The following is a 7208-nucleotide window of genomic DNA, read 5'->3' as shown; positions in this document are numbered from 1 at the left end:
ATATTGTGTAAGAATTTGGTGGTAACCATTCGCTTTGTACCTCACTATTCTCGTCTGATTTGCAAACTGAATCATAACTGGTATATTCCTTTTTGTCTCCTGGAACCAATGATAGAAGGAATTTGTTTACGTGATCAACTGCATCCAGCGTGGGAGCAAGTATCCCTCGCGTTTGGAAAAAATCCGAGATCTTCATGTTTTGCGAAAAAATCCGGATATACAAAATCAACCAGAGAACGCAACAAATCAGAGGAATCTTTTATCAGCAACTCATCAGGAATGGGTACCTTAATTTATCCACTCTCGTTGGTGGATCCTATTCCATCTCCAATTGAAAGCATCCAATCGACAAACTTTCTTATCTCATCTTGCTCGACACGAACGGTTGAAGCACGTAAACACGTATTTGTTGTAAGTGTGAGAACCTTACAGTGACTCCACAACTTTGATGAGTTGATGGATGAAGCAAGTATGTCTTTTATGCATCCTTTTCTTATCACTGGAAAAATTTGTCTGAAATCACCGCCGAAAACCACAGAAAGACCCCAAATGGTTTGTCTGTATTATCGACACCATCATAAGACATTATATTGCGCATGGTTCGGTCAAACGCCTCAAAACAATAACGATGCATTATCAAGTGTCAAACGCCCCAAATGGACACCCGTGTCAAGCACGAGATATAATTTCGTCGTATTTGAGGGAGAAAATGCTCTGATGTATCAAGTGTCAGTTAAAGTTCAATATTACATAAAAAAGTGGAGGTTGAACAACAAATAAATTAATGAAACTCATATTTTAGTCTTCAATTTTTCGATGAAGATGTGGTATCGTTCTCACTTGTGTGGTTTCTCTTTCTGTAATGTGTCGAATCACATCAATGTTGACTCCCCTATAAAGCCCAGAGGTGGTATCATATCCCGGTTCAACATTGTGGACGGCGGATGGAGTGCTTCTTGGTGGTCTGTCACAGACACGGAGATTCTCTTAATGGAGATATGTTAATCTGTCAATTATGAGTTAAAATTTGACATTGGATGCAAGAGTAGATGTTGAAAAACATATGAGGGAGATTATCCATATACCTAATGCTTTAGGACTTTGGGTGAAGAAGTGATGTCGATCTCACTTGTGTTGTTGCTCTTTGACTAATATGATGATACAACCCAATGTAGGTTCCAATGGAAGTCGCAACATTATAATGATTTGTTTTGTTAGTTTTTGGGTGTCATTTGTTTAATTTTTATTTAAATTTTAGTTTTAGGATGTCATTCGCTTTCAAGCAATTTTTTATTCAACCTCTATTACTTTAAATTCCTTCACTTTTGGTCTTTGGTATGATTTGACAATGGAAAAATGTAGACGTGTTATGCTACGTTGACAAAATACATATTTAATAGACATTTTAAATTGATGCGACATTTTTAATGAATCTATTATTTTGGTAGCATAATTACCCAGTAATTTCCAATTCCTTAAATAAATTCATAAAATTACCAACAATTGATTCTATTAATTATATTGTCATAGATAAAACACACTCTCCTTAGTTTTACTTCTTATCATTCCTCTCTTGTTCAAATTCCTTTTTCTTCTTTCTTTTTCTAATTTACTTTCTATCTCCACATTAAAGAAAGGAACAAAGACACCCGTCTATGAAATAGCCACCAACTCACATTTTTTTACCATATTGGTCCTCTTATCTTATTTTGCTATCTCACCATATCATAGACACAAAGAATCTCACACTTAAGGGAGGGATGGTAATGTGTCATTTGCAAGTAAAATTTCTACATTGGATGCAAGAGTATATATTGAGCAACAAATAAGTTAAATGACAAATATACCTAATGTCTTAAGGTTTTCAATGAAAATGTGGTGTCAATCTCACTTATGGGGTTTCTCTTAGCCAAATGTGATGATCCAAGTGATTACAGGTTCCCTCGGAGCTCCATACATTATGATAAATTGTTATCTTAGTTTTCGGATGTTCTTTACTTAATTTTTTATATTAAAGAAAAGTTTTTGGATGACGCTCACTTTCATGCAATTGCTTTTATTCAACCTATGTTCTTTCAAATACATCCACTTTTGAACTTTAATCTTGTTTATGGTAGCCTTGGTCCCAATCCCAAATATAAAAAAAGAGGGTTGTGTTAGCATCTACAACAAACATAAAAAAAAAATTACAAAATTGAATCTCTATAGCCAACTCCACTTGGTGGGGATAAGATTTGATTGTTGTTGGTTGTTATTGCACCTTCACTTTTAGCCTTTGGTGGAATTTGACAATGAAAAACACAAATGTTTTATGTTGAGTTGACAAAGAGACATTTTAAAATGATGTGGGACTTTTTTAATTGAATCTATTTTTTTTGGTAAAATACTACTCATAAATCTCCAATTTCTTCAACTAACCCATAAAATTACCATTAACTCATTCTATTCCTAATACCTCCACAGACAAAATACAAACTTTTTTTTCCTTATCATTTCTCTCATGTTCAAATTGCTTTTTCATATTCTTTCCTTTTCTAATTTCCTTTCTCTCTTTTCATTAAATATGGGAACATAAACCTACATAAACCACCATCAATCCACCTTTTTTACCATGTTGTGCCTATGTCACCAAATCACAAATGCATCAAGTCTCACACATAAGGGAAATATGTTGATGTGTCAATTTTGACTTAAAGTTCCATAGTTGATTCAAGAGTAGATGTTGACAAACATATAAGTGAGATGACCAATAAAGTTTCATAGTTGATGCATCAAGTCTCTTTTTGTATTTTTTTCTCTTTTCTTAATGAAGCTTAGAGGTTAGCGGTCATCCTGCTACCTCTTTATGCTAAAAAAAAAAAGAAAAAGATGACCAATATAAGAGTAGATGTTTAAGTTTTATATTAAATTTAAGGTTTAAGATGTTGTTCACCTTCATGCAATATTTTTTAATTAATCTCTAGTAATTTAAATCCCTTCACTTTTGGTTTTTATGGATTTAATCATGGATAAACTCTTATGTGATTTGTTGAGTTAACAAAATACGTGTTTATTAGACACATTTAAATGTTGTTTTTTTTTAATCGAGCCTAAATTTTTGGTAAGTTAAATGTTTATTCTTTAGTATGAACACCTGCACCAAGCATAGTCTAGTATCATTTTCATTTGTGTGGTTGATCTTTGTTCAATGGATAAATGCACACCAGTGTTGACTACCCCATAAGGTTCAACGATGGCATCATGTCTCGATTGGACTGTGAGGAAGCAGAAGAGGTTCCTAGTGGTAGATCCCTGCAGTGGATAGTCTCATACTTGAGGTATAAAAGTTAATGTGTCAAGTCTGAGTTAAAGTTTCATATTGGAGGTAAGAGTGTATGTTGAGCGACACATAAGTGATGTGATCTATATACCTAATGTCTTAAGGTTTAGGATGAAGATATGGTGTCAAACTCACTTAAGTGGGTTTTCTTAGTCTAATGTAATGATCAAATTCAATGTAGCATCCCTCGAAAGTCTCAACATTACGATGAACAATATTTTATTTTTATATGTCATTTGTTTTTTTTTTTTTAAAATTTAGTTTTTTGATGTCTTCCTCTTTCATGTGAATTTTTTTATTCAACCTCTATTATTTCAAATTCATTCAATTTTTGTCTTTGGTGGCAAATGAGAGTGGAAAATTGCAGACGTGTTATGCTGAGTTGACAATATATGCTTATTAGACATTAAAAATAATGTGAGGTTTTTTTAATTAGATCTAATTTTTTGATAAAATAATTACCTATATGTAGTGGGATCTGACAATGGCAAAATGTAGTTGTGTTGTGCTGAATTCATAAATACATGTTTATAAGACATTTTAGGTGAAATGAGGTATTGATCTCACTTGTGTGATTGCTCTTAGCCTAATATGATGACCGAGGCTCCCCCTGAAGCTCCAACATTATGACTTCTTAGTGAGATTGTATATCATTTGTTTAATTCATTGATCTTAAAATCAAGTCTTTCAGTGTCATTCATTTTTATGCCATTTTTTCTATTTAACCTCCATTGGTTCAAATTCTTTCACATTTTGTCTTTGGTGAATGTGAAAATGGAAAGAGGCATATATATGATGTTGATTTGACGAAATACATGCTCATTAGATATTTCAAAATGATGTCGCATTTTCTAAATGAGTCTAATTTTTTTGTTAAAATAATTACTCATAAATCTCCAGCTTATTCAACAAACTCATAAAATTTCCAGCAACTCACGCTATTTCCTATACTCTTAAGAACATATCACACACTTCTTTTTTTTTTTTCCTTTATCATTTTTCTTAGGTGTAAATTCATTTGTCATTTTGTTATATTTTCTAAGTTTATTTCCCTCTTCTCATGAAAGAAAGGAATGAAAATCTTCTTGCATGAAAACACAACTAACCCACCTTTTTTAGCATGTTGTGTCTCTGTCTGATCTTATTTGTTTATATCTTTATAGCACAGACATCAAGAGTCTCACACTGAAGGGAAAGATGTTCACGTGTCAAGTATGAGTTAAAGTTCAACATTAAATTCAAAAGTATATTTTGAGCAACATATAAGTGAGGTGACCAATATAACTTATGTCTTTTATGGTTTTGGTAGAAAGAAATTCATTGTGGTTTTTGATTTTATTTAAATAACGACATTAAATGTTAAACCTCAAAAATTATTACGGTGCAATGATAATTAAGGTGTTATTCCATTTATATTTTTCTTTATAAAATTAACCATAAATGTATTATTATTTTTTTGTATTATAAAAGACTTTTATGTGCACTATGCTACTAAAAGGGAATTGGATTATCTCCATTGAAAATTTTCTCAATTTTTATCCATTTTCAATCTACACGATTAAAATACAAAAACCATTTTTTTATAATTTAATTCTCAACTTCTCTCTCATGTTTAATTGTTGAGATTACACTGAAGAAGATTTGAGAGAATTTTCAATGTAGAGAATCCAAATCCTACTAAAAGACATGATGTACTTTGATTTTTTTTTTTCAAGAATTTTTTAGAAAAAAATCAATTTAATTTAGTTGCTGATATATCAAAATCAATTTATTCTATATTACTTATTTTTATGAGTTTAATCAATATTGATAGCAATACAATTTGTTGTTTATCATATGTTTTAATATCCTTTTAAGGTTGATTTCGTGGTTGCGGGGTCAGGTTTATATACTCTCAGCTTTTATACTTGCCTTTATTTAATATTTATTTCTTTGCTTAAAAAAAGATAATAATACAATTACTTCATTAATACAAATTTCCTTCTCTAAAAAAAATAGTGCACATTAATGAAAAGACATACATTAATAAATGTAAATCAATCAATATCAAAATAATTTAATACCCTAATAAACAGTAATTACAATTATTTACTTTAATATAGTTAAGGCAAGGTAGTTAACGTAGTAAATAGGTTTTATTTTGATGATGAATTTAAGTGCAAAATCAATTGTCATATTAATGTGTGATCAATTACAATAGTAGTATTGTCTTCTATCGTCTTGTTCATGCCCTTGCTAGATACATCCTTAAGACAATTTCCTAAAAATATAGAATATTGATTCAATTTATAACGTCACCACCTATTATAATTATAATTAACATCTATCTTCCAACTGAAATGGTAGTATAGCTACTATCATAATTATCACTTTCATGCCAAATAAAAAGTTCCAATTAAAAGAATAAAGAAGCACGTTTGTCTTTTGTTCCCTTTGGATCTCAACTATACTTTTTTTTTTCCTTTCCATAATTCAATCTTCATGAATATCGTCTATTCATGAATAATTTCTGCAAATTAAAAAGTCAAAACACACAAAAAAAGTTATAAAATATTCAACAACACAACTTTATACCGAAGAAGAAAAACTACATTGTATTTGTTAAAAAAAGAAAAACATACTTAGAAAAGACTTTCAATAATATGAATTACCAAAACTTGTGATTCTCTTACATATATCAAAGAAATCAAATAAGTTGTTACAACACATGCGTCATGTACATTAATAAGAGAAATGTGTAAAAAATTGACATTGTAACAAAGAGAGAAAATAGAGGTTCATAGAAGACTTTCAATAATATGAATTGTGAATAGAGAGTTGTGTGAAAAGTGTGAGAGTCAAAACGGATATTTATAGCCAAAGACATAAAGTAACCAAAATAATCAAGTGCTTGATTCGTGCATATTGTAACGGAAAAAAAATTGTACATTAATATTCATCAATTGGTGCATTTGATCTTAGAAACAAAATCGTAATAATTCAAACCAAATGATTTTATTTTATTGATAACTTTTTTTTGACAATTTTATTTTATTGATAACCATATATTTGACATCTACTTACGCACACTATTTTTTGACCAAATATATTTTTATTTAATTTTAATGTGTAACAAAAAAAACTAAAAATGTGTATAAACATATTATGTACCATATCATTCCTTTCATGCTGCATAAACTATGGAAGGTGTTACTAAAATTTAGAGAGCTGCCTCTTCATATTTAAAAAGAATTGTTGTGATAAAAAGACAAAAAATAAAGGAAACGAAAACAAATAAAATTATAAAAATATGAGAGAGAGAGAGAGAGAGAGAGAGAGAGAGAGAGAGAGAGAGAGAGAGAGAGAAGGTGTGTGTCACAATGAAGATAGAGAGAAAGGATGTGTGCTACGATGAAGATGAAAATGATGACAGACATATTGACTATATAGAGGGGGAAAAAACCTAAGTAAAAGTTAAAAGGATGACATGTATGCTCAAATTTGATTGGTTGGTAATTTTAATCATGAATCATGATTGGTTGATAATTTAAATCATGAATCATGGTCAATTTTTATTGGTTGATAATACAAAACATATTCATGATAGGCTATTAAAATTAAAATGTTTATAATTTCCATTTTGCTTTTTAGTAAATTAATTGAAATAAATTAAATTTGTGTGAGTGATGCAAATGACATAAATAGCATGTGAGTAAATATATGGTAATTTGAATATTTGATCAAGCAATTAATGAGATGAAGCAAGAAGGAGTTCCAAGTGTACTTTTCAAAAAAAAAAACGGCAAATGTTTATAATAAAGATTATTAGTATTTGGTTTAAAAATAAGTACCAAAACTTATGGTTAAATGTTGCAATTGAAATGTTTGACCGATCGATAAAGCTAATCGT

The sequence above is a fragment of the Medicago sativa genome, chromosome 1 (genome assembly GCF_051527215.1).
Source record: "Medicago sativa cultivar Bolivia chromosome 1, Bolivia_mono, whole genome shotgun sequence".
In the NCBI taxonomy this organism is placed as follows: domain Eukaryota; kingdom Viridiplantae; phylum Streptophyta; class Magnoliopsida; order Fabales; family Fabaceae; genus Medicago; species Medicago sativa.
This window is presented reverse-complemented; position numbering follows the sequence as displayed.